This window comes from Emydura macquarii, unplaced genomic scaffold (assembly GCF_026122565.2).
Source record: "Emydura macquarii macquarii isolate MOO-44397 ecotype Brisbane River unplaced genomic scaffold, CSIRO-AGI_Emac_v2 contig_2619, whole genome shotgun sequence".
Lineage (NCBI taxonomy): Eukaryota > Metazoa > Chordata > Testudines > Chelidae > Emydura > Emydura macquarii.
Window position 1 is genome coordinate 26993 of NW_027132756.1, and position 14784 is coordinate 41776.

Sequence of the window (14784 nt, forward strand, 5' to 3'; positions counted from 1 at the left end):
TTGCATCTTATCCAAGAAAAAGAGTGCCAAACCAAGACAGAGTGCAGGCAACAATAAAACAACAAAGATGGAGGGTGGTGGACAAAACGTCAACTGCCAGGTCACAGCACAGTTTTGTCATGACATGCTCTGCCCCTCCGGCTGGGCGTTGGGGCATTCAGAACACGTTACTCAGCTTAACTCGGGCCTTGTTTTCGCTTTGCAATTGCACAGAATGTTCTGGCGGGATCCTGAACTGATCCATTGACTTCATCTCCCGTGCATGAGTGTATTGTAAAGTCAGGGCCAGAGCGCTCAACACCCTGGAGGACCGAGCCCCTTGGCGAGTTCTGAAATTCCATGTTGCCAGTTTTTGAAAGTGGGCTGAAGATGCTGTATTTTAACCTAATTAATCAAGTGAGTTTCAGTTTAACAGCGAACAAGCAGGGTCAGGGCCTCGTCATCTTGTTTAATCCAACCTCCACGTGGTAGAAACTTCTCACAGGGCAAAGCATAGTTTAGTGCCGCTCTGAAGCAGAGCCAGCCAGCTCAGCCCACCTCAGCAATTCTGACTCTCTGCGCCAGTGAGCACAACATCAGGAGTGGGGTTGGGGCCCGGCACATGCTCCAAACCCCCACTGTGGGTGGGAGGTGTTCTATGTGATTGGTGCCACACTGAGCAGTGTGGGGCTCCATCGACCTCCGCATCAAACCAAGGGGGCATGTGCATGAATCCTCTCTCCTCCTGAGCAGCTTCCCGAGTCCCACTGCAAAGCAGGGGCAGATCTCCCCTGGCTCTTTCTGGACTCGCCTTCCCCTCAGGATCAGTCAGGCTGGTGCAGACAGGACTGAGACTCCTATGGATCTCACATACTCGAGAGTGAGCTTCATCTTACTAGAGGCAAACATAATACACTGGCTTGGTGAGTGTGATCATATCTTTCACTGGTGGCTAGTTTATGCTGAGGAGAACAGTGAATCTAGGTTCTTCTTCGAGTGCTTGCTCATGTTGATTCCAAGTAGATGTGTGTGCTCTGCGTGCACGGTCCGCCAGAAAGTTTTCCTCTAGTGGTGCTCATAGGATCAGCTCTGGAGCCCCCTGGAGTTGCGCCTCCATGGCGCCCTATGTCGGGCTCTGCTGACCCTCTGCCTCTTCAGTTCCTTCTTACCGCCCGTGAGGGTTGCTGGAACAGCAGATCCTCTTACTTTGCAAGTTCTTCCCCTTTGTCTTTGTCTTTGTTAAGTACCTGTAAATAGTTCAGAAGGAGTAGTAGTTAGTGTAGTTGTAGGATAGAGTACTCCCACATATCGGGTAGTCGCCCTGGGGATGGGTATGCCTGGCTTCAAGTCTTGTGGGTCCTGCAAAAAGCCTATGCCCAGGGACAACCCACACTCTTCCTGCCTCAAGTGTCTAGGAGAGTCACACCAGCAGGACCGTTGTAACATCCGCACAGGCTTCCGTCCCAGGACCCAAAAAGACCAAATCCAGAGTTCCTACTTATGGAATCTGCCCTTCATCCCATGGAGAGACCTGCAGAGTAGAGGCCCTCTACCTTGGCCTTGGTGAGGAGTGTGCCATCATTGCTGAAGGGAGACGCCTCTTAGGAAGGACTCTGCACCCAAGGAGTCTCAGCACCGGCACGTTGACACGGCATGCGGAGGTCAACGGCACCACTCCCCAGTGCCGCACAAGAAGAAGAAGGTGGACCAAAGATGCTCGCTAACACCAAAGACCTTGGTGCATAAGGTGTGGGAGCTCCAGTGCAATTTGAGTTGCCTGACCACTGTCCTACAGGCCTAGCATAGCTTCAGCTGCTTGCTTGGCCATTCTGACCCCCTGTAACATGACATCTTCCGGTTAGCAGAGATGAATAGGACTACTGAATAACTTTGCTGATGGCTCAGTTTCTGCATATCACGGCACATAACAAGACAAAATACACAACATGTATGCTTGCAGCTGCACATAAATAACGGTGATGGGAACAAGTCAGCACTGCCTGTTAGAACATCTTTCTCTTCATCCCCGGATGAGGCCATGATGGGAGCAAGGCCAGCACTGATAGCGGATGATAGCAGGGCATACCAAGAGCAACTTTGTAGAATAGCTCAGAATATGAGCCTTCAGGCAGAGGAGGTGGCAGAGCACACAGACTTAATCGTGGACATCCTAGCCCTGGAAGGTCCATCCAGGGTTGCTCTGCCGCTTATAAAAACTATCCTGGAGACAAACCCCGGCCTTTCTACCTCCCACGGTGAAAGAAATCAAGAGGAAGTATTTCGTGCCATCAATGGATCCCATGGGCATTTGTACACCCCCCCCCCATGGTCACTTGTGGTGGCAACTGCAAACGAGCATGAGAGGCAGGGACAACAGGGCCTCATGCCGAAAGCTAAGGATGCCAGGAAGTTGGAGCTCTTCAGGAGGAAGGTGTACTCCACTGGAGGGCTACAATTTCATATAGCAAACCAACAGGCCATCCTTAGCAGATACTCCTTCAACTCATGGCAATCCATGGAGAAATTTGTGGAGTCAGTATCACCAGATAATCTGAGTTCTCCGCCATGATCAAAGAGGGTAAGGCTGTATCAAAGACCCTGCTTCAGGTGGCCTTGGACACAGCGGACACAGCAGCGTGGACAATGTCATCAGATGTAGCCATGAGAGAGAGTTCCTGGCTCCAGGCCTTGGCCTTCCCTCATGAAGTTCAATTAACCATCAAGGGTCTCCCATTTGAGGGCTCGGCTCTGTTCTTCTCGCAAACAGACTCCAAGCTCCATAGCTTGAAAGACTCTAGAACGATGCTAAAGTCCCTTGGGCTGCATACTTCAAGAGGAAGCCTTTCAAGCCACAGCCCCTGCCTCAATTCTATCAGAGCCAGTCGAGGCAGAACTCCAATTTCTGAAGGGGCAAGAATAACAAAAGGAGGTCACCACAATCCTCTAACCAGGGCCCTGGTTAAATGAGGCAGCCCTCAGGCCCCAAGCAAAAATTTTGAGGATGCACCAAAGGATGGCGCACCAATCAACATAGCAGATCCATCCTTCCTTTTATTTTCAGACCATCTGTCCCACTTCTGCATGTGTGGTCCCAGATCACGTCACGGTGACACTGGGATATTCGCTCCAGTTTTCATCTCACCCACTTTCCCATCCTCCACTCTCCCCATCCCTGTTCAGGGATCCCTTTCATGAGCAACTCCTTCAACAAGCAGTGCAAGCTCTTCTAAAGTAGAAGCAGTGGAAGCAGTTTCTTGGGAACTAAGGGGAAAGGGATACTACTCCTGCTATTTCCTAATCCTGAAAATCAAGGGAGGACTTCGCCCCATCCTCGACCTGTGAAACCTCAGCAGATTCATGAAGAAGTTGAGGTTCCGCATGATCTCCCTAGCTTCCATCATCCCCTCCCTGGATCTGGGGGATTAGTATGTCGTCCTATAAACAGACAGACTAGACCTCACTCCTCTCCCCTGTGCCAGGAAGCCCTCAGACTGTGGGACTTCTGCATCACTCGATCAATACATCTGGAGGCATCATACCTGCCCGGGACTCAGAATATCTTGGCCGACAGCCTCAGCAGGTCCTTCCTCACCCACAAGTGGTCAATCTGTCCAGACGTGTTGAGCAGTCTCTTCCATTGGTGGGGCATTTCCCGTGTGGACTTATCTGCCACAAAGCTCAACAGAGAGTGCCTAAGTTCTGCTCATTTCAGAACCAAAGCCCGGGATCCATTGCAGATGCCTTTCTCATCCCATGGACAGGCCAACTGTTCTTTGCCTTCCCTCCCATCGTGCTCATCCACAGCGTCCTGGTGAAGTTCAGGCAGGAAAGGTCTGCTGTGATTTTGAAAGCCCACACCTGGTCTCGCCAGCACTAATACACTGCACGCCTCGACCTCTCAGTGGCCATTCTTATCACTCTACCTCTGCTCCCGGACCTGATCACTCAGGAGCACGGCACCTTGCTGCACCTCAATCTCGAGTCGCGGCACCTCACGGCATGGAAGCGCCATGGCTGAACTCCATGGAAATGGCATGCTCAGAATCGGTTAAGGAGGTCTTCCTTGGCAGTAGGAAACCCTCCTTTAGGGCCACTTTCCTAGCTAAGTGGAAGAGGTTTTTGGTTTGGGCTACCCAGAAGGATATCCAACTCACACTGGCATCAATTCTGACAACTCTGGACTATTTGCTACACCTGAAACACCAGGGACTGTCTGGGTCATCAATTAAGGTCCACTTAGCTGTCATTTCAGCATTCCATCCGTGGATAGCAGGATGCCCGGTCTTTGCTAACCCTTTGGTTGTGCGTTTCCTGAAAGATTTGGACAGGCTGTACCCACCTACAGGTTCACCGGTTCCCCAATGGGACCTCAACCTCATTCTCTCAAGGTTGACGGGGCCTCCATTTGAGCATCTAGCGACCTGCTCATTTCTCTACTTATCCTGAAAAGTGGCCTTTCTCATAGCCATAACTTCCGTCAGGATAGTATCTGAGCTAAAAGTGCTTACGTCAGAACCTCCCTATATAACTTTTTTCAAAGATAAGGTTCAACTTCGCCCTCATCCAGCATTTCTACCAAAGGTGGTTTCCCAGTTCCACACGAACCAGGACAAATTCCTCCCAGTCTTCCTGAAACTGCATGCTAAACGTAGGAAGCGTAGACTTCATTCCCTGGATGTCAGGCATGCCTTAGCCTTCTACATCGAGAGAACCAAGCCATTCAGGAGATCGACCCAGCTCTTTGTAGTAGTAGCAGATAGAATGAAAGGGCTACTGGTTTGTTCCCAATGGATTTCGTCATGGATCACTTCCTGTATCAGGACGTGTCATGAATTGGCAAATGTGCCCGCCCCTGTGATAATGGCCCATTCTACGAGAGCTCAAACATCCTCTGCAGCATTCCTGGTCCAGGTTCTGATCCAGGACATTTGTAGAGCAGCCACGTGGCCCTGTATTCACACCTTCGCTGCCCATTATGCTATTACCCAGCATACCCAGCAATGTTGCTTTCAGTAGAGCAGTACTGCAATGTGTGGGACTTTGAACTCCGATCCCTTCTCCTATGATCTCGCTTGGGAGTCACCTACTTGGAAGCGACATGAGCAAGCGCTCAAAAAAGAAAAAACAGTTCCTAATTTTCTATAACTGTTGTTCTTTGAGATGTGTTGCTCATGTCCATTCCAAGACCCACCCGCCTACCCCTCTGTCGGAGTCAGCCGCCAAGAAGGAACAGAAGAGGTGGAGGGTCGGCAGAGCCCTGTTTAGGGTGCCATGAAGGCGTGACTCCGGGGGCACCAGAGTCGATCCTACGGGTACCACTAGGAGAAAACCTTATGGTGGACTGTGCACACAGCACACACCTACTTGGAATGGACATGAGCAACACATCTTGAAGAACAACAATTACAGAAGGTTAGTAACAGTCATTTCTTACATGGCCACCATCACCATACCTTTGAGTGTTTGTGACAGGCTTACAGCTAATGGTGTCTCTTCTTTGGGGCCTGCTCCTTCTCCAATCAGCCTGGATGGTGCAGAATCAAGCTCCTAGTGCAAAGGATGCAGGGCTCTGTTTCTGTTACATTCCTGGCATGCACATTGAGGAGTTAAATAAAATATGCTTTCTGGACAGTTGCAGTGTCACTCTACTTTATTTCTTAAAATCCAGAACCTTATCATATAGAAGAACCAAAAACAGAGAGTGATAAAGCAAGCTGCTCCTACTCAGCCCCACCTTACTGACTGCTGAAAGACCCAGGCTGCATGTTTCCCTAAAGAGCTCCCAGCCGGCAAGCAGCACCAGGAATCTCCTGAGAATTTGAAGTGTTAGATTGTAACTTTAGGAGTTTTCAATACACCACAGTTTCCAGTGAGAGCCAGTGTGTGTAGCCATCATACAGCACACAGTAAAAGATAATCTGTTTGGAGGGAACATTAAACTTGTGCTGGTGCTACCCCAGGAAGTGTGGGGCTGGGGCAGGGGAATCTGGCCAATGGCTAGCCTGGCTCACTCCATTCTCAGATCCCGCCTAGAGCACCCCAACTGCTTCTGGCCCATGTCGGAGAGGCTATAACCTGCTTAATAGCCCACAGATAAGTTACCACACAGCTCTTTCTAAGCAAGCACATTTAATTTTGCTAACCAAAAATTGGGGGGAGGGGAATTATTTTCAGGCTGACCTGATATAATTTTTTTTTTTTTTAATTTTGGTGTACCAAAAAAGTTGAAAAAATTTCATTTAAAAATGTTGTCTTCTGGAACAATCTGAAACAAAACGTTTTGTCTCTTTGTCAAGGTTTTTTTAACCTTCTTTAACAATAAAATTGAAGTAAAATTTGAAATGAAAAGTTGTTTCAGGTTGAAACCTTTTGTTTAGAAAAGGTTGAGAACAAAACATTTTGAACTTTTTGGACTTCGTTTTCCTCAACCAAAACAATTCGGTGAATGCCAAACGTACAAAATCTGCACTTTTCAGCCCTCAAAACTGTGCAAAGCATTTCACCCAGCTGTTGTCAGTGGTGTCCGAACCCCCAAGGAAAACTGTGTGCAGCAAAAGATTTAAATCGGAACGAGTCTGTCAGGGAGCAGATGTTATCTTAAAGGTGTATGCACACTTCATCTTATGGGGTTTTATATAGCCCCAGAGCTGTGGCTTTTGGGGGTCTGTGTATACAGGATCTGTGCCAGTTACATGGAAAATCAGGAGCTACAACATGTGCTTACAGGACAGTAGGGGAATTTGCGGTTCCCACGATGGGGATGTATCCAAGTCATTCTATCTCTACATCACTTTTAAATGCAGTCTTCTGCTGTTCAGTGTCCTTTGGTCTCTCGAGAGGCTGTATTTTTAAGCCCACAACCCTGATTCAAACTGGAGCAGAGGTGATCTGAGAGCTCGCAAAACAATGATCTGTCTTATTCTGGGAACCACATGTACCCTCTCCGCCACTTGGCAATGACTCCAAGATTTTTAATGATTGATCTTTATATTTCAGTCTTAAACAGCCCTATAAACATCCTTCCGTGTTATCTGCTGGTCCCAATGGGTGTGTATGTGTACACAGCCCACAGCAAGGAGCCTCTCGGCTTAAGCCCCTCGCTAGGCACCAGAGCCCAAGCTCCAGCCCAAGTCACAATTTCAAAGTGCCTTCTGCACAGCTGGTCTTGGAGCACTAGAGCAAGCCACGCTAAACTGCATCTGTCTCCCCAGGCTGGGAGGCTCGCTGCCACAGGCTGTGCAAATATACCCAGGTTAGACATACGTGTTCCCAGGAAGGCAGACAAATACATAACTCTCACTTTAGTCTGTTTATGTGACATACTCTGTACATCTGCAACAGTGGGACATCTTACCCTGGTACCCCAAAGCCTGGGGACTCCCTGCAGGCTGGCAGGAACCCCTGTCGACCCCTTGCTTCAGCATCCCCCAAACCCATTTTTTGGGACCTTGGCACAACTCGATCAATCGAGTGTTGCTTATTCTCCCCTCAGGGGGGAACGAGCCTGGGTCCCCTGGGATGGAACAATGGTCCAGTGGTTAGAGCCATAGCCTGGGGCTTGGGAGACCTGGAGCTTATCTACCCGGTGTTCTAGTCTGCACCGGAAGGGTGTAAATTTAGCGTGTCTCACTGCAACAGGTCTGTATGGCCCCTGCTGGTGTGCACCAAAACTTGCCTGCTGCGCATTAACGTTGCACTGTTTGAAATGGCTCCACCGTGGAGCTGTGCTGAGTGGCACCCATGAAGGATCCAGTCACGTATTTGTTGTCTATAGAGTACTGCCTCTGTGACAAAAAGGGCCTTTGGTCCAAAAGGGCTGGCTAATGGACTGTGAAATGCCATAATTAAACAGACTAGCTGAAGTGACTCATTCTCTTGTCATGATGGAAACAAGCAGGTGGGAGGTTGGCAAATCATAGCATGCATTTGCCTGGGTTGCTGGAGCGGTCCCAGGCCAAAAATATGTAATGCAGAGTTGTGAAAAGGCTGGGATGTTGCTGTGATAGGGCATTTCCTGTAATATCCTGGACAAACCTTATTGAATTATGTATCATTGTGGGCCAGGACTGTATGGGGGGGCAGAAGGACACAGCTCTCCAGGAACTCAGATGGTGTATGTGCGCATGTGGCAGAGTTAGGTAAAGTCACTCAGCCGTAACCCCTCCAGAGAGACCCCATCCCCTAGAGAGAGGCTCGCATATACCACTTCAAACTGGAGTTTCCAGGCACCAACAGACCCAGAAAGGATTTTTGGATAAGTAGCCTGAGTTTAAACTCGGGGCCTGCTTTCTGAGCCAGCAAACAGACAGGCCTTTCTGTCCATGGGGGCCCCGCCTCCTCAGGGAAGACACCAGCCAGAGCCCTGGTGGAGATAGAGGTGGGAGGGGGTGACCGCTGGCAAGCTGATTAGCATGCGGCTAGCGTCTTTTATTGTTTTTTCTCTATAATACTTTTACTTTAAGGATAAATGCAATTGCTCTGAAAGAACCGTGTGGTAGTTTGACTGTGGCAATGCCACCATTTGCCGTCTCGGAGAAAAGCAAAGCAGGCCTGCTGAGGCAGTGTGACTTTGCTAGGCAATTCACAGCGTAGGCAAGGAGCAGGGCAGCCTGGAAACACCCGGGTCAGAGGGGAGAGAGACGTGTGTCTCTGCCCAAGAGAGGTCAGGGTTGGGGACCCAGAAGTCTGAGGTTGGGTGCACTTGTTGGACTCTGGAGGGGGAACACAGATGCAGTTGCCCTGAGCTGTGATCGTTGCAATGGCAATAAGCCGTCCTGCTTTTGGCAAGCTGGGTAGTTGTTGGTTCTTCTTCCAGAGCAGATTTTTTTCTTTTCTTCACTCACCCCCATCTCTCTTTTTATCACACCGGGTGGCTAACAGTTTAAAACTCCACTTGTGGCCTTTATAAAAAAAAAATCAATGCCATGATGCAGGCTATATACGGAAAGAGCTTCTCACACTGCCTGTTCTTTTCAGTTATGTGTAAACACGAAGCCCTTAGAGAAGGGTGAAGTGGAAACCTGGCTGGCATAGACTTTGGGGCTGCAGGAACTTTGCACAGTCTCAGCCAGCAGTATTTGCAAGGCTAGTGGTGGGCGCAGCGAGCAGTGCTGGTCTGAGTGTGTCTTATCGTAGAGCTGTACCCCCTTAGCTCAGAGGCAGAATGTATGTACAGCTTGCCCTGGCTAGGTAGAGAGAAGACAGTGTTGTCAGAGGGTTAAGGTTCAGAAGTTCAACCCTCAGTTTTATTTCTCTAATAAAAGCTTTTGTCAACACTTAAAAATAGGGTTTTGAGTCATTATATTTATAGAGATTTCAATGCTCCACCCTTAGCTAACAGGACAGAACACATCCTGCTCTGTGGAAGCCGCATGTGCATCATCTGACACTTCCTAATGACTCCATAAGTTTTAATGGCTGATTTTTATATTTTAGGTGTAAACTCTCTCTACAACCATCCCGGGGAGGCAAACTGATACCCAGCCCTCTCTTTAGTCTGTTTATGTGACATACTCTGTGCATCTGCAACAGTGGGACATCTTACTCTGGTACTCCAAAGCCTCCCTGCAGGCTGGCAGGAACCCCTGTCGACTCCCTATAGCCCTGCCTCAGCCTCTCCCATACCCCTGTTTGGGACCTTGGCACAACTAGATCAATGGACTGTTCCTTAATTTCCTCTTCGAGGAGGACGAGCCTTGGTCCCCTGGGATGGAAGGATGGTCCAGTGGTTAGGGCCCTAGCCTGGAACTTAGGAGACTTGGGGCTTGTCTACACAGTGCTTTAGTCTGCACCAGGAGGGTGTAAATTTAGTCTGCACTAGCATGTCTCACTCTAACAGGTCTGTGTGGCCCCTGCTGGTGCGCACCAAAACGTACCTAGGGCACGTTAATGTCGCACTGTTTGAAATGGGCCATTAGTGCAAGGAAGGGGAACACACTTGAATCCAAGTCTGGTTAGAAGGAATGGACGATATTTTCACTCTTTGCTCAGTTCTAAGTTGAGATTTCTTTAAGTATCTTTTTTGAGCGTCCAGGGCAGGGGACTCGTGGAAAGGGCAGCTAGTCACAAATAAATGAATACATGTTATTCGTCAGTCATTGCTTCATATTTAATGGTGGTGATGTTTCCTGGGAAATTCCATCCTCAACACACAGCATCCTCTGGGCTCCTTGTTAGTGCCCTAGCCTGTGCTACAGTGTTCAGGGGGACCCCAGCTTCCCAAAGAACCCGCTGCAGATTTGCCTGGGTCAAAGAGTGGTGCAGGGGAGGTTAGGCCTGCGGATGCAAGGGCCCCCTGCCTCACACACCCACCCCACTCGGGCCCATGTCACGGGGCTTTGGCAGTTGGTGCTATGGAGTGTGGGCGGCATCCTGGCGCAGGCCCCTGTGGAACCAGCAGGCCGCAGCCTTTGGCGCAGCCCATTCTCAGAACAATGCAGCCTCTGCTCATGGTGTGGAGGGAGCACCATTCACGCTCTCGTGAAGTCGGGGGTCTGGGGCTGACATTCTACCCTTCTCCGTCCCCTTCCCACCCTAGACAGGCATCTATTGTCCCTCTATGCTCCTCCACAGCCACCTGCCTCCAACACACCCTCAGCCCCATCCCCTATTTCCTTCCCTTCCCCCCGTCTGCCTCCTGCTCCGTGCACATTTGCCAGACTATTTCCAACTTTTCCTCCAGCTCCCCAATGCATTCTCCTGTCCCATCCCAACTCCTCCTCACCCCAGCCTGCCCCTCGCAGGGCCACCAGGCAGCTCGTGGGAGCTGGAGCTACTGTGAAGTGTTCTGTGGTCCAGGAGTCTGACTGTGGGGCTCGTTACTAGAGGAGAAGAGCTTGACTCAAAGCCTGGCCAGGCTGAAAACCCATCTGTTTGCCACCGCCCTCCTCCCCCAAGGGAAGACAAGGCATTCTTAACACTCACACACAAACAGAATAAGGCAAATAATTGTTTCCGTCAACTTGGGAGGATCGTCTGTAATACTTTCCATGAACAATGCTATGTGAACCTCAGGGGCTGTATTTAGGGGCTTAGAGCTTATGGTGACAAACCTACTTATAAACAACAGACGGTAGATAGAGGACGTAGCCTTTTAGCCCAAGAGTGGTGGATATTGGGCCTGTTATGGCCAGCAATGACCTCTGCAGCAGTTGTACGGAGTAAGACATCATGTGCATGTAAATTAATCATACGGGTTTCTGTGTAAACTAGGAGAAGACCAGGTCTATTCTTGTTCTTCAGGATTTTTTAACCAATCCTGTAGGTCTCATTCCTTTCACTAAGGGACCCATTTTCACAGAAATATATGTTGGGATTCTTGCCACATTAGATTCCTTCCAGGGTGAGATCTCCTACAGTCTTATCATCTCCAGCCTGCCCGTTAATCAGCTCTCCACGTTAAACACTGGCATTTACAAGCTCAAAATTTGCTTTCTGCAAATAATCGCTAGTGTTCACTGAAAACTGGAGGTTCCTGCAAACTTTCCTGCGACCAAACTTGTTGGTTCAGTCTTTCAGATAGCTGCACATAGCACAAGACTTGAGCAGTCAGTGGGCAAAGATGGGCATTATACCACTTTCTGCTTCCCTCATCTTAGCAGCAGCCATGGGTTTTCATCCATGCTGGTGACAGTGACCCCTTTGCGATGTGGACTATTTAGCCAGACTCTCAAGTCCGGAATTGGGGACTTTGAAAGACAATAGTCCTGGATGAAACTTCTATTCCTTGAAAACTCACGTTAAAGCTACTCAGGACTTAAACTCAATCACCGTTCTAGTAAGAAGACCCGTATATAATTTTTAACCAAGGATGGACCATGTGGTGAGATCATCAGCTGAGCTATGTTGGCGAAGCTCTGTCATGGATCTGTGCTGATTCACACCAGCAAAGGGTCTGACCAGGCTACATCGGTTGGCTTGTAGAGTACCACCTCGGTGACAAACAAGGCCTTTGGTACAAAAGCGCTGGTTAACTGAATTCAGAATCTGTGACTTGCCATAATTAAGCGGAAGAGAAAAAGTGACTCACTCATTGTTGTGATCGAAACAAACAGATGGGAGGTGGGTGAATTATAGCATGCCTTTGCTTGGGATACAGAGACATAACAGCCCAATAACTTGTCATGCAGATTTGTGAAAAGCCTGTGATGTTGCAATGGCAATAAGCCGTTCTGCTTTTCTTCTGGCAGCTGGGTAGTTGTCTCTTCTTTCCAGAGCAGATTTTTTTATTTTCTTCACTCACTCCCATCTCCATTTTTTCACACCATGAGGCTAGAGGTTTAAAATTATGATTGTGGCCTTTATAAAAGAGATCAGTGCCATGATGCAGGCTATATACAGTAATAGTTCTTTTCAGTTATGTGTAAACACGAAGCCCTTAGAGAAGAGTGAAGTGGAAACCTGGCTGGCAGAGACCCCCTGCCCCTCCCCATAGGCTTTGGGGTTGCAGGAACTTTGCACAGCCTCAGCCAGCAGTATTTGCCAGGCTAGCAGTGGGCATGGTGAGCAGTGCTGGTCTGAGCTGGTCATAGACCTGTACCCCCTTAGCTTAGGGGCAGAATGTATGTACAGCTTGCCCTGGGCTAGGTAGAGAGAGGAAGGCGTGGCCAGAGGATTAAGATTCAGCAATTCAACTCCCGGTTTTATCTCTCTAATAGACGTTTTTGTCAAAACTTATAGATATGGTTTTGGGTCTCTGAATACACCGCCCTTCAGTAACAGGATAGAAGAGTTCTTGCTGTATGCATCTGAGGTAACTAAATCTGTTACTGAATGTTAGAATGCAGTTACTGCTGTGACGGACTTAAACACTGAGCTCATGAAAATATGCATGGGGACGCCCACAACACTGAAAGAAGAGGAGAATTCTTCTGCATTAATCCAGAATATAGCAAAGAATAGAATAAAGTCCATGATTTCTTGAGTCGTGATCTGCAACAGCTTCCAAACAAATAAAAAGCAAATCAGAAATATCCACCTACAAGAACTCTGCCAGAGGTGGGCAGAAAAAAGGTCTAGGTTCAAATATTTAAGGGATTCTCTTGAAAGTAACAAACAGCACCAGCTTCAGTCCTGGCCCAGAAACCTGGGAAAATTAAATACCTTCCCTGGACATCCTTACCAGGCAATACTTCCCCTCTCACAAGCACTGAATCTGTGTATGAAACAAGGAAACTTTATTAAGGAAAAAGGGACACAGCATTAATATGTGAAAATGCAGCAACAATAAATCAACAATACAATTATATGAACAATAAATAGAACACCCATCCCCACAGTATCTAGGGCAGTATTCCTTTGATTCAGTTTCCCCACCTGCGGTGTGAACGGCTGACAGACAAAGGTCACTTCCCCTCTTCCTCCTCTGCTGCTCCCCACTCACAGTTTATTCTCAATAGGCAGTGAAGTCCTAGAGTCCAGGTGTGCACTCAGGCAGGCCCAGCTCCAGCCCCTTGGGGAAGTGCGGCTGGCTTCTATGAAGAGACACCTTGGCTGCTGCCGCCATGTCATTTGTCATCTCACCATGCCACCATCTCTTGCTGCCCTGCTATCTGTTGCCATGCCACTGCCTGGGTGCCAGTCTGGGCCGGCTCTGAGGTTCCACTACCTAACTCAGTGATTTCAGCTCTGGTGGTGCTGGCTAGAGAGACCCCCTCCATGCCATCCACTCAGCTGTGGCTGTCTGCTGAGATTGCAGCGAAGAACCACTGTGGCATCACCTCTCACCATGATGCTGTCCCTGTCCTCTCCCTCCCCACAGGTCTGGGGCCAGTCCGGAGGCTCCACAACCTAACCCGGATGTTGTGATTTCAGCTCTAGTGGTGCCAGCTAGGGGGATCCTTCTCTGCGCCGTCCTTGCACGCTGTGCTTTTATGTAAGAGGGCTGCTGGCCTCGCACTGAAACTTAGTGGGGGGTTTTGGTTGGCCCGCTCCTAGAGGCAAAAGAAAGGGAAAGGGCCAATGAGAAATCAAGATCATGAGGCAGTCCTGAGGGCCAATGAGGAGAGGCCAAAGCTCCGGGTCAGCCCAATTGACAGGGCAGGCAGGCCAATAAGGGAGTCAGGAGCCTGGGGGCCTGTCTTCCGTGTGTGCTGGAGCTGCCTTAGCTAGAGGAGGGCAGAGTTAAGGAGAGAGCAGCAGCAGCACTGAGCCAGAGGAGTAGGGTGACCATGCGTCCTGTTTTGGCTGGGACAGTCCTTTTTTTAAGCCCTGTCATGGTCATCCCGACTTTTTTTTGGCAAAAGTGGGCATTTGTGCCTGTTGCTCCTGCCAACTTGATCAGAGCAAAGGGGACAAATGCCCACTTTTGTAAAAAACGTAGGGTGCAGGGGGCGGGGGGAGGAGAATGGCGATGCCAGCCCCATGTGGGGTGGGGGTGGGGAGCAGGGCGTGGTGCTGGGCAAGGCTTGGGCCAGCCCCGCACAAGAGGGGTGAGGGGTTGGCCTTGCCCCACATGGTGTCCTGTTTTCCCTTTGGGAAATATGGTTACCCTACAAAGGGGCCAGAAGGCAGAGCCAGGCTAGAGGCAGAGCAGCAGCGCTGAGGCAGAGGAGGAAGAGCGGGGGAGCTGGAGCTGGGGAGAAGGGTCCTGCCACCTGTGGAATCAAAGAATTAATCATAAAATTGATTACTGAATGCCTGGGAAACTGTCCAGAGGCCTGGCCTGAAGTCTGACCTGAAACTGAAATGAGGATAAAGATGTTAAAGTCACACAGTCTCTGCAGCCAGGGCCTGGGTGGGCAAGGCCTGGGACAGCCCCCTTTGTCTTACTGGAGCTTACTCCATACAAATTCATTTATGTCCCAG